The sequence below is a fragment of the Orycteropus afer genome, unplaced genomic scaffold (assembly GCF_000298275.1).
Source record: "Orycteropus afer afer isolate SDZICR_OR568_19922 unplaced genomic scaffold, OryAfe1.0 scaffold00298, whole genome shotgun sequence".
In the NCBI taxonomy this organism is placed as follows: Eukaryota; Metazoa; Chordata; class Mammalia; order Tubulidentata; family Orycteropodidae; genus Orycteropus; species Orycteropus afer.
In genome coordinates, this window is record NW_006921885.1 from 2,883,519 (window position 1) to 2,897,377 (window position 13,859).

Here is a 13,859-nt window from a genome sequence, read left to right on the forward strand (position 1 = left end):
GGACAGTTGTAGGCAACACAACAGGATCCCAATCCACAGAAGAGTGTCTCATTTTCTCAGGATGTCCATACATATATTGGAAGCAGCCACACCCCTAGGGAAACTCCTTTTCAGTGGATTGGCTGCTCAAAACATATACATCTGATCTCATGGGAATAACCCACACCATGACTGCTTAAACCACTCAGAATTGTGGTACAACCAAGTTGACACACAACTCCAACTATCACAGTGACAGTGGATTTATCAAGTCACTTCTATAGAACACTTTATGTGGAAGAAACAAGAGGGAAAGAAAAGACTTGGCTGTACTAGAGGTAGGGAGAAAGGACATAAGAATGTGTTAATGAGAATGATAGTCTTTTGACTAGAACAAGGGGATATTGCATGGTTTAAAATCAGGAAGTATGTATGTCAGGGTTTTATCCTGTCTCCATACTCATTCAATCTGTATGCTGATAAAATAATTTGAGGATCTGGACTATATTAAGAAGAATGAGGCATCAGTATTGGGGGAAGACACATTAACAACCAGCAATACGCAGATGACATAATCTTGTTTGCTGAAAGTGAAGAAGACTTGAGCTATCTACTGATGAAGATCAAAGACTATAGCCTTCAGTATGGATTACACCTCTACATAAAGAAAACAATCCTCACAACTGGACCTATAAGCAACATTATGATTAATGAAGAAAAGATTGATGTTGTCAAACATTTTATCTTACTTGGATCCACAATCAACACCCATGGAAGAAGCAGTCAAGAAATTAAACAACGTATTGCATTGGGGAAATCTGCTGCAAAAAACCTCTTTAAAATGTCAAAGATGTCACTTTGAGGACCAAGGTGTGCCTGACTTAAGCCTTTTTTTTTTTTTTTCCAATAGCCTCATATGCTTGTGAGAGCTGGATAAGGAATAGAAGACCAAAAAACTGACACCTTGAATTGTGGTGCTGGCAAAGAATATTGGATGTATCATGGACTTCCAAAAGAATAAACAAACCTGTCTAAGGAGCTCTGGTGGTGCAGTACCTAAGGCATTTGACTGCTAACCAGAAAGTTGGCAGTTCAAACCTACCAGCTGCTTCACAGGAAGAAGATGGGGCAATCTACTTCTGTAAAGATTTACTGCCTCAGAAACCCAAAGGGGGTTGCTATGAGTCAGAATCACTGTATGACAGTGAGTTTTCTTTTTGTTTTTGTTTTGGTCTTTGGAGGAAATACAGCCAGAATGCTTCTTAGAAAGGAGAATGGCCAGACTTCATCTCTCGTACTTTGGTCATGTTGTCAGAGGGAACTAGTCCCTGGAGAAGGAAATCATGCTTGATAAAGTGGAGGATCAGCAAAAAACAGGAAAACCATGAGATGGAGTGACACAGTGGCTATGATGATGAGCTCAAGCATAGCAGCAATTTTTGAGGACAGTGCAGGACTGGACAGTGTTTTGGTCTGTTGTACAGAGGGTCACTATAAGTCAGAACTGAGTCGATGACACCTAATAACATAGTGGGGATGCAGTGGGTTGGGAACAGAAAGAGGAAATTTTAGAAGTCAGAGGCAAATGTGACCAATTGATAGCCATGGTATTTTCAATTGCCTCACATGCATATGAAAGCTGGACAGTGAATAAACACAACACAACCACTGCCATGGAGTCAGATCTGACTCATAGCGATCCCTCCTTAGGTTTCTGAGGTGATATCACTATGGAAGTAGATTGCCCAACCTTCCTTCCAAGGAGTGGCTGGTGGATTTGAATTGTCAGCCTTCTGGTTAGCAGTCAAATGCCTTAGGCACTATGCCACCAAAGCTTCTAGACAGTGAATAAGAAAGACCAAAGAGGAATTGATGCATTTGAATTATGGTGTTGATAAAGAATATTGAATAGACCAGAGACTTCCAGAAGAACAAACAAACCTGTCTTGTAAGAAATATACCAGAAAGCTTTTGAGAAGAGAGGATAGTGAGACTTTGTCTCACTTACTCTGGACATTTTATCAGGAGGGAACAATCCCTGCAGAAGGACATCACATTAGATAAATTAGAGGGTCAGTGAAAAAGAGAAAGATCCTTAATGAGATGGATTGACTGGCTGCAACAATGGTCTCATACATAGCAGCAATTGTGAGGATGGCTCAGGATTGGCAGTGTTTTTTTCTGTTGTACATGAGGTCCCTATGAGTCACAAGTGACTTGACAACACCTAATAACAATCTACCTTGATCAAAGGCTCTTTGGGTCTGAGAACTCCTGTGTCTGGACTGAGCTCCCTTTAAATGTTGGTATATCTTAGGTTTTTGTTCTGAGCCTTATCCTCACTCTAAATATACTCTGCCAGGGTAGTTATATCCACTCTCACTTTATAAGCTTATGCTTACTAAATTTGTATCTCTTGGGGTGCTGTCCTCTGATGCAGACAAACAAACAAAAAACTGTCTATCTGGTCTACCTCCACTTTGATGGCAGTTGACTGTCAAACCCAACAGTCTCAAACTGAGCCTATCAAATTCTCTCTGCCCAAAACAAGCTACTATTTCTTCTCTTATAATCATCATTTCAGTGAATGACTTCCCATCCATAATATTGTCTAAATAGAAACTGAGTTGTCCTCCTTGACTTCTCCCTTCATCATCTCTTACAATCAATCACGCTCTCCTTAATATTGATCAGTTAAACCTCTTCAACAACATTGTATTACTGTTGAGATAAAGTCCAAATGCCAGAACAAGACAAATCTATTCCACTCCTTAAGTGTCATCATTTACTGTTCCTCTCTTACACTTTCCACCAAAGCCCTGGTAAACTTATTCCTGGTGAACTTCTATAGTCTTACCATGTCTCCTTTTCGTCTAGGTTTTTGTGTAGCTCTTGGCTCAAGTCTTGGAGGCTTGGGTATGGCTCTATATTAAGGCCAGTGCTTGAGATAGGTGGGCCTGAGGCTTGGAGGCTGGTTTTCATTTGGGGTGGCTCTATATTAAGGCCAAGGCCTGAGGTAGGTGGGCCTGGGTCTTGGAGGCTTCTTTTTGCTTGTGGGCAGCTCTGTTTTAAGACTGGGGCCTGAAGTAGGCAGGCCTGAGGCTTAGAGGCTGCTTTTTGCTTGAGGGCTCTATATGAAGGCCAGGACCTGAGGTAGGCAGACCTGGTGCTTGGAAGCTTCTTTTCACTTGGAGATGGCTCTATAGTAAAGCCAGGGCCTGAGGTTGGCAGGCCAGGCCTCAGTGGCTTCTTTTCTCTTGTGGGTTGCTCTATTTTAAGGCTGTTGCCTGAGGTAGGCAGGTGCAGAGTGGTTAGGAACAACTAAGGGAGATGAACTTGTCTGTCAGTTTGTCATCCTTTGGTGGCTTGCATGTGGCTACGAGGCTAGAGACTATGCCACCGTGTTGAAAAATGCCACCAGGGTTACCCATGGTGGGCAGGTTTCAAAGGAGCTTCTGGGCTAAGACAAACTTGGAAGAAGGAAGAGGTCATCCACTTCTCAAACAACTGGCCAGTGAAAACCTTATGAATAGCAGTGAAACACTGTCTGATATATTACTGGAAAACTTTAGGAATAGCCCTGAAACATTATCCAATATTGTGCTGGAAGTTGAGCCCATCAAGTCAGAAGACACTCAAAATTTGACTGGGGAAGAGCTGACTACTCAGAGTAGTGATAACCTTAATGTTATGGATAGAGTAAAGCTCTGGTAGAGTAGTGCCCAAGGCACTTGACTGCTAACCAGAAGGCTGGCGGTTCAAACCCACCAGCTACTCCTCAGAAGGAAGGTTGGGAAATCTACTTCCATAGTGATACCACCTCAGAAACCCTAGGAGGGGTCACTATGAGTTGGGTCCCACTCAACAGCACATAACAACAACACAACAATAAAGTTTTCTGTACCTCCATGTATGTGGCACAACTCAAAATGTGTAGAAACAGCTGCAAACATCCATTAATAGTTGGAACGTGGAACATATGAAGTATGAATCTAGGAAATTGGAAGTTGTGAAAAATGAAATGGAATTCATAGATTGATATCCTAGGCATTAGTGAGCTGAAATGAACTGGTTTTGGCCATTTTGAATCAGATAACCATATGATCTACTATGCTGGTAATGACAAATTGAAGAGGAATGGTGTTGCATTCATCATCACAAAGAGTGTTTCAAGATCTATCCTGAAGTACAATGCTGTCTGATAGAACAATATCCATAGGCCTACAAGGAAGACCAGCTAATACTACTATTATTCAAATTTATGCACCAACCACCAAAGGCAAAGATGAGGAAATTAAAGATTTCTACCAATTTCTGAAGTGTGCAATTGATCAAACATGCAATCGATATGTGTTGATTATCATTGGTGAGTGGAATGCAAAAGTTGGAAGCAAAGAAGAACGGCCAGTAGTTGGAAAATATGGCTTTGGAGATAGAAATAACGCTGGAGATCACATGATAGAATTTTGCAAGACCAATGACTTATTCATTGCAAATACATTTTTCAACAACATAAGTGACAACTATACACATGGACTTCACCAGATGGGGTACACAGGAATTAGATTGACTACATCTGTGGCAAGAGGTGATGGAGGAGTTCAATATCTTCAGCCAAAACAAGGCCAGGAGCTGACTGTGGAACAGATCATCAACTGCTCATGTGAATGTTCAAATTAAAGTTGAAGACAATTAAAACAAGTCCACAAGAGCCAACATAAACAATGCAACACAACAATTGCTGTGGAGTCAGATTCAACCCATAGCGACCCCTCTTTGGGTTTCCAAGGCAGTATCACTAAGGAAGGAGACTGTCCAACCTTCCTTCCAGGGAGTGGCTGGTGGGTTTGAACCACCAGCTTTCTGGTTAGCAGTCAAATTCCTTAAGCCAACATAAGACCTTGATAATATCCCTCTTGAATTTAGAGACCATCTAAAGAATAGATTTGATGCATGGAACACCAATGACCGAAAACCAGAGGAATTGTGGGATGACATTAAGAACATCATCCACGAAGAAAGCAAGAGGTCATTAAAAAGACACAGAGGAAGAAAAGACCAAAATGGATGGCAGAAGAAACTCTGAAACTTGCCCTTGAATGGAGAGTAGCTAAAGTAAAGGGAAGAAATGACAAGATAAAAGAGCTGAACAGAAGATTTCAAAGAGCAGCTTGAGAAGACAAAGCCAATTGCTATAATGAAATGTGCAAAAACCTGGAGTTAGAAAACCAAAAGGAAAGAACACACTTGGAATTTCTCAAGCTGAAAGAATGCAGGAAAAAATAGAAGTATTGTGTTGCAATATTAAAAGATTCTATGGGCAAAATATTGAATGACACAGGAAGCAACAAAAGAGATGTACCAGAAAGAATTGGTTGATGTTCATCCATTTCAGGAGGTGGCATATTATCAAGAACCAGTGATATTAAATTAAGAAGTCAAAGCTGCACTGAAGGAATTGGTGAAGAACAAGGCTCCGGGAATTGATGGAATACTCATTGAGATGTTTCAAGAAATGGATGTCCCACTGGAGGCGCTCACTTGGTTATCCTGAAGATATTTGGAAGACAGCTACCTGGCCAACTGACTGGAAAAGATCTATATTTGTACCATTCCAAAGAAAGGTGATCCACAAAATGGGGAAATTATTGAACAATATCATATCACATGGAAACAAAATCTTACTGAAGATAATTTAAAAATGGTTGAAGTAGTATATTGACAGAGAGCTTCCAGAAATGCAAGCTGGATTCAGAAGAGGACATGGAACAAGGGATACCATTACTGATGTCAGATGCATCTTAACTGAAAGCAAAGAATACCAGAAAGATGTTTATTTATGTTTTATTGACTATGCAAAAGCATTCGATTGTGTGGCTCATGAGAAATTGTGGATAACATTGAGAAGAATGGGAATTCCAGCACACTTGATTGTACTCATGAGGAACCTGTATATAGATCAGGAGGTGTCATTGGAACAGAACAAGGGGATACTGCATGGTTTAAAATCAAGAAGGGAATGCGTCAGGGTTGTATCCTTTCACCATACTTATTCCACTTGCATGCTGAGCAAATAATCCAAGAAGCTGGGTTATATTAAGAAGAATGTGGCATCAGGATTGGAAGAAGACTCATTAACAACCTGATATGCAGATGACACAACTTTGCTTGCTGGAAGTGAGGATGACTTGAAGCACTGACTGATGAAGATTAAAGACTACAGTCTGCAGTATGGATATAGAACACACCCCCTCAAAAAAAACCTCACTTCTATGGAGTCAGACTCAACCCATAGCGACTCCTCTTTGGGTTTTCTGAGGCAGTATCACTATGGAAGTAGATTGCCGAACCTTTCTTCCAAGGAGTGGCTGGTGCATTTGAATCACCAGCCTTCTGGTTAGCAGTCAAATGCCTTAGGTACTATGCCACCAGAGCTCCCCATTATGGATATGAGTCAACATAAATAAAACAAAAGTCCTCACAACTGGTCCAATTAATAGCTTCACAGTGGTTGGAGAAAAGATTGAAGTTGTCAGTATTTCATATTACTTGGTTCTAAAATCAATACCAATGGAAGCAGCAGTCAAGACATCAGACGATGTATTGCATTGGGCAAATCTGCTGCAAAAGACTTCTTTCAAGTGATGATGTCACCTTGAAGACTAAGGTGCATCTACCCCAAGCCATGGTATTTTTCAATTGCCGCTTATGCATGTGAATGCTGGACAATGAATAAGGAAGACCGAAGAAGAGTTTGATGCTTTTGAGTTATGGTGTTGGAGAAGAATGCTAAGAGTACCATGGTCCGCTAAAAATACTAACAAATCTGTCCTGGAAAAGTGCAGCTAGAATGCTCCTTGGAAGTGAGAATAGCCAGACTTCTTCTCACCTACTTTGGTTATGTCAGAAGGAACCATTCCTTGGAGAAGGATATCATGCTTGGTAAAATGGAGGGTCAATGAAGAAGGGGAAGGCCCTCAATGCGATGGATGGGCATGGTGGCTGCAATGATGGGCTCAGGTATAGCAAGGGTCATGAGACTGGCACAAAACTGCACAGTGTTTTGTTCTGCTGTGCATAGGATTGCTGAGTCAGAGACAACTCAATGGCACCTAACAACAACAACTTGGTTATACTTTATATGCCTCCCTAACAACTTTATTTATAACATGGTTTTCTTAAATGACTCCTATTCACTCTCAGTCTAGATCAGTGTTCTTAACTGGGGGTAACATTACTCCCTTCAGGACAAATGGCAGTGTCTGGAGACATTTTTGGTTGTCACAACTGGGAGAAGGATACTACTAGCATGTAAGGTGTAGAGGCAGGGATGCTGGTAAACATACCACAATGCTTCCCACATCAAAACTGCTTGTTGTTGTTCTTGGTAGCTGCTGTGGAGCCACTGCTGACTCGTAGTGGCTTTATGTACAGTGGGACAAAATGCTGTTCAGTCTTGCATCATCCTCACAAATACTGTTATATTTGAGCTCACTGATGCAGTGACTGTGTCAATCCACCTCATTGATGGTCTTCTTCTTTTCTGCTAACCCTCTAGTTTACCAAGCATGAAGTCCTTACTCAGGGACTGGTCCCTCCTGATAACATTGCCAAAGTACCAGAGATGAAGGCTGGCCATTCTTACTTCTAAGGAGCATTCTGGCTATACATCTTCCAAGACAGATTTATTTGTTCTTCTGGCAGTCCATGGTATATTCGATAATTTTTGCCAACATCATAATTCAAAAGGATCAATTCTTCTTTGGTCTTCCTTATTCATTATCCAACTTCATCAAGCATATGAAGTGATTGAAAATACTAAGGTTTGGGTGTGGCACGCTTTAGTCCACCAAGTGATATATTTGCTCTTTAGTACTTTAAAGAGGTCTTTTGCAGCATATTTGCCCTACACAATACGCCATTTGATTTCTTGACTGCTGCTTCCAAGGGTGTTGATTGAGGATCAAGTAAAATGAAATCGTTGACAACTTCAGTCTTTTGTCTATCATTATTTTGCTTATTGCTCCAGTTGTGAAGCCACCACTTTATAACAAACTGATAAATGAGTGGTGGAAAAGACTAGTACAATGAAGAATTGAGATTGAGAAACAGTGGTGTAGATGTCTCATTTTCTGGGAAGCCTTTCCTGATCTCCTCAAGAGGCTAATTGCCTCTTGTATATGGTCTTATGCCCTTCTCCTTAGTCTTGCCATAATACTTTTCCTGTGTGCCAATGTTTTCTGTTTTCTTGCCTGATTGCTCTTCTAGCATGTGAGCTTGTGGAAGTCAGGGACCATACCGTGTCATAATTTTTCCCCCCAGTTCCTAGCACCGTGTCAGTGGTAGTGAATCTGCAGTACACATTTGTTAAATGAATAAAAAAAAAAAGTCCCTCTGTAAGAGGATTTCATACACCACATGTTTTCCCAAAATGTATGTCATTCACACATGGTACAGGCCTGTCCTCAGTAATTCAGCCATGAGAAAAGAAACCAGACTGAGAAATGCAAGCTTCGATGTAAGAGCAACCACTCCATTCCAGACCCCTACAGCACAGCCAGCCAGGAAAAGCATTCTTTAAGAATTCTCTTGTATATGTGGGCCAAGCAAACTGCCAACCTGCCTGGGGAAATGAATATTTGAATAGTTATTTTGTTTTCTAGTGGCTTCTCTTGCCAAAAGAGCTCTGGCCATGGACATATCCATATCCACAGTGTGCTGCAGGATGCTTAAGATTATTTATATTTCCACAACCTGATTTTTTCATTAAATAACAGCTAAAACAGTTTATGTCATGACTTTCTTTTATAGGTGAAAATGCCACATAATGCAAGTTAAGGCAACAGGAACCAATATATTTCATTGCCCAACACCATAATCTATTAAGCCTGAGATATTTTCAGGGAATTGCCTTAAATCCTTTGGTGGTTTAAAGTAGCTTCAGAAGGATTAGTGGCTTAGAGGTAATTGTTATTGCTAATATTTTATTTGAAATGTCCCGTTCAGCAAAGGTAATGTGACATTTTCCTCACTGGAAAGGCTGTCTTCTAGGAAAAAAGATGAGTTAAAAGGTCAGTGCCTGGGTGAGGGAGAGTTGAGAGAAGTGAGAAAAAGGACAAGGGCCTGAGCTGAGGTGACCAGCACCAGTGAGCTGAATCTGACCTGTTTTTCCTACGGTCCATGGGAAACTGGAGTTTATTCTGTGAATTGTGAGATTGGCTTTCTCTTGTTACCTAGTGCTGCTGAAACTGGTTGGCTTTAAAGAACAGAAATCTCTTTTCTCACAGTTCTGGAGACCAAAAGTCCAAATCATGGTTTGAGTTATGTGGATTCCTTCCTTTTCCGTAGCTCCAGAAGTTTCTTGGTTCTTTGGTGAAGTGTCTTCCTGTGTGTGTGTGTGTGTGTGTGTGTGTGTGTGTCTATATTTAATCTACTGTTTCTATAACTCAAAAATGATTAGATTTGCAACTCACCTTACTCCAATGTGATCTAATTAACATAATAAAGAAAATTCTGTTTTCAAATAGGATTACATTGATAGCATAGGGATTAGGATTCCAACACAACAACTCAACAGAGGGAGTACACAATTTAATCCATAGAGGCTTGTCTCTGTCCCTAGGCTATTGATCTCAAATGTAGAGTGTTTAAAAAATCACTTGGGGGAACTTGTTAAAAATGAATATTCCCTGGGGTCCATTTCCAGAAACTCTGGTTCTATAGTTCTGAGATGGGTCCAGGAATTTACATTTAAACAAGAGCTCTAGGACTAAAGTATGCCTGACTTTAGCCATGGTATTTTCAAAAACCTGTGCAGCAAAAGCTGGACAAAGAATAAGGAAGATTAAGGAAGACTGATGTATTGAATTACAGTGTTGGTGAAGAATATTGAAAATACAATGGATTTCCAGAGGACAGACACATCTGTCTTGGAAGAAGTACAGTCAGGATGCTCCTTACTAGTGAGGAGAGTGACTTCAGCTCACTTACTTTGGACATGCTATCAGGAGGGACATCATGCTTGGTAAAGTAGGGCGTAAGTGAAAAAGAGGAAGACCTTCAGCAAGATGGATTGACATAGTGGCTGCAACAATGGGCTCAAGCGTAGCAATGATTTTGAGGATGGCACAGGACTGGGCGATGTTTTGTTCTGTTGTCCATTGAGTTGTTAGTGGTTGGAATCAACTTGATGGCATCTAAGCACAACAGCAGCTGGCCTCAACAGATCTTTTCCATTTGTCAGCCTGCTAAAGAGAATTTCATTTAATCCTCACCACAATCCAGTCTTTTAATCTCTATTTTACAGACAAATATGCTGAATCTGAGGGTGCTCCTTGGAAAAGTGAGAATTTTCACCGAGTCTGCCAAATTCTAGGAGCTCTTGTAGCCAGCCCCTCCTCGGAAGGAAGGTTGGACAATCTACTTCCCTAGTGATACTGCCTCGGAAACCCAAGGAGGGAATGAATTGGATCCGATTGGAGGGCAGTGGGATCTTGTAGAGTATTGCCTGAGGCATTTGACTGTTAACCAGAAGGCTGGCAGTTCAAACCCACAAGCCACTACTTGGAAGGAAGATTGGGCAATCTACTTCTGTCCTGATCGAAAAAAAAAAAAAAAAACCAAGCACGCTGCCATCGAGTCGGATCTGACTCATAGACACACCTCCTTGGCTTTCGGAGGAGGTGTCACTAAATTTTTAAATTATTTTCAGTAAAATGTTACTGCATGTGATATTAATGATAGGATAGACTAGGAAGAAGAAAGAGGTGGTCCAATTCTGAAAAAATTGACCACAGAAAACTTTTTGCCATTTATTATTACTTTTTAAATCAAGGTAAAATTCACATAGCATAAAATTCACTATTTTAACCCTTTTGTATTGTACAATTCATGTCTTTTAGTACTTTTACCATGTTTTGCAACTGTTACCACTGTCTAATTCTAGAAACATTTTCATCAGCTCTTAAAGACACTCTATACCTACTAGGCAGTCACTCGAGTTTCCTAGGGCTGCATTACAGCCTAAAACAAAGTAGTGGTTTTAAAGAACAGGAATTTATTGTCTCACAGTTCTGGAGGTGAGAAGCTGAATTCAGGGGTTGGCAGGGGTATGCTTTCCTTCTGTGGGCTCTAAGGAGAGATCCTCTGTGGGCTCTAAGAGGAGATCCTGCATTGTCTCTTTCAGCTTCTGATTACCCCAGGCATTCTAGGTGTTTCTTGCCTTTTCAATGGATCCTCATATGGTGTCTTTCCCTATCTGTGACTTTTAGTGTCCATTCTACGCATTATAAGACATTACTCAGAAGGAATTAGGACTAGGACTCCTGCTACTTGGATATGACCTTAACTGACCAGTATCAATTAACAGATAACCAAAAGATAAAACTTTATCTTCAAACAAGAGGTAAAGGGATTAGGACTTCAACATATCTTTCAGGGGAACACAAATCTATAACATTCCTCCATAACCTCAGCCCAGCCCCTGGAAACCATTAATCTGCTTTCTTCCTCTACGAACTTTCTATTCTGGACGTTTCATAAAAATAGCATGGTACAAATGGTTAAGTGATAAACTGTTAGCCAAATGGGTGGCAGTTTGAACTCATGAAGAGGTGCCTTAGAAGACAGACCTAGCAATCCACTTCCAAAAGGTCACAGCCTTAAAAACCCTATGGAGTACTTCTACTCTGCATACATGGGTTCCCTATGAGTTGGAATTCACTCAAGGGAAACTAACAACATACAACACATGACCTTTTACATCTGGCATCTTTCCTGTAAATAATGTTTTCATGATTCATCCATGGTGTAGAATGTATCAGTATTTTATTTCTTTCAGGGCTCAGTCCATTGTATTGCTATATAATGGTTTTTTTAAAAAAATCCATTCATCATTTGATAGGCAATTGTGTGCTTCTAGTTTCCAGCTATGAACATTGTTTACAAGTTTTTGTTTAAACTATGTAATATTAAAACCATAACATCTCTAGTCCATATTTTAATCTGTGCACATTCTAACCAGGCCTGGTACTTAGCACAGAACAATTTCATTGAGCTACTGAATTTTATTTGTAAACCTACCACTGACTTTCTAAGTTAAACAATATTGTTTTATAAAGTAAAATGATGTTAAATCCAAAACATTTACTTTTAAATGATCTTGTTTCCATTTAGAGAGAAAGCCACATTTAATTTGGGACTTTTATTTCACTCTCTTAATTTTACAACCAGCCCTCTATTTCCTTTCAGCTTTTGATTCTGGTGTCCTTGAGTGAGCCACTTCCTTCCCTTTGTTTGTTCTTTTATTCAACAATAATCGCTGACCACATTTTAAATTTCAGGAACATGGATCAGTGATGGGAATATAGCATATCCAGCACAGACACAAACTCTGCACACATAGAATTTATGGGGGACAAACACAGAATAAATACTTCCAAAAATAATTATTTCAACAATAGTAAGTGCGATGAAGAAAATTTGAGGATGCTATTAGGATGACTGTAACTGTGGCTATTGACTATGAGAAGGCATTTGACTATGGATCATAAAAATTATGGATAACATTGCAAAGAATGGGAATTCCAGGACACTTAGTTGTGCTCACAAGGAACCTGTACCTAGACCAAGAGGCTGTCATTCCAACAGAACAAGGGGATACTACATGGTTTAAAATTATGAATGGTGTGTGTCAGAGTTGTATCCATTCATCACATTTACTCAGTCTGTGTGGTGAGAAATAATCTGAGGAGCAGGACTATATGAAAAAGAATGCAGCATCAGAATTGGAGGAAGACTCGTGAACAACTTGCAATACGTAGATGACACAACCTTGCTTGCTGAAAGTCAAGATGACTTGAGGCACTTACTGATGAAGATCAAAGACTATAGTCCTCTGTACAGATTACACCTTAATACAACAATCCTCACAACTGGACTAATAAGCAACACCACCATAAATGGAGAAAAAATTGAAGTTGTCAGAATTTCATTTTACTTGGATCCACAATTGACACCTGTGGAAGCAGCAGTCAAGAAATCAGATGTCATATTGTACTGGACAAATCTGCTGCAAAAGACCTCCTTAAAGTCTTAAGATGCAAAAATGCCACTTTGAACACTAAGATGCTCCCACCCCAAGCCATGGTATTTTCCACCACCTCATATGCATGTGAAAGTTGAACAATGAAAAAGGAAGACCTAGGAGGAGTTTATCCCTTTGAATTGTGATTTTGGTAATGAATACTGAAAGATGGATTGCCAGAAGAATGAACTGACCTGTCCTGGAGGAAGTGAAGCTGGAATGCACCTTGGAAATGAGAATGGCCAGACTTCGTCTCACCTGCTTTTGTTATGTTGTCAGAACAGACATTTCCCTGGAGAAGGATATCATGCCTGGCACTGTAGAAAGCCAGTGAAAAAGGGAAAGACCCTCAATGAGACAGATTGACACAGTGGCTGTAAAGATGGACTCAAGCATAGCAGGGATTGTGAGGATGGTGCAGGACTGGGCCGTGTTTTGTTCTGTTGGATGTACGGTCGCCATGAGTCGGAACCAACTTGAGGGCACGTAACAGATTGAAAACAGGTATCATCTCTTTGTGCCTTAGTTTCCCTATCTCAGTACTACAAAGAAACTAAATGAGATTTTTAGAAATGTCAAATACAGTAACTTCACTGACAAGCCTTCTAGAGTCCTGGATTGCTGCCTATTTGCTTTTATTGGCTCCAAAAAACCCAAGGCCTAAAAACCCACTATAAAAATTCACAGTTTGGAATTTTAAAAATATTTCTGGCTTAAAAAATAGCTACTAAAATGGAGAAAATGTGTATAGACATCTTCTGTAGATCTAATATTATCTGTTGGGGGAAAAAAAAAA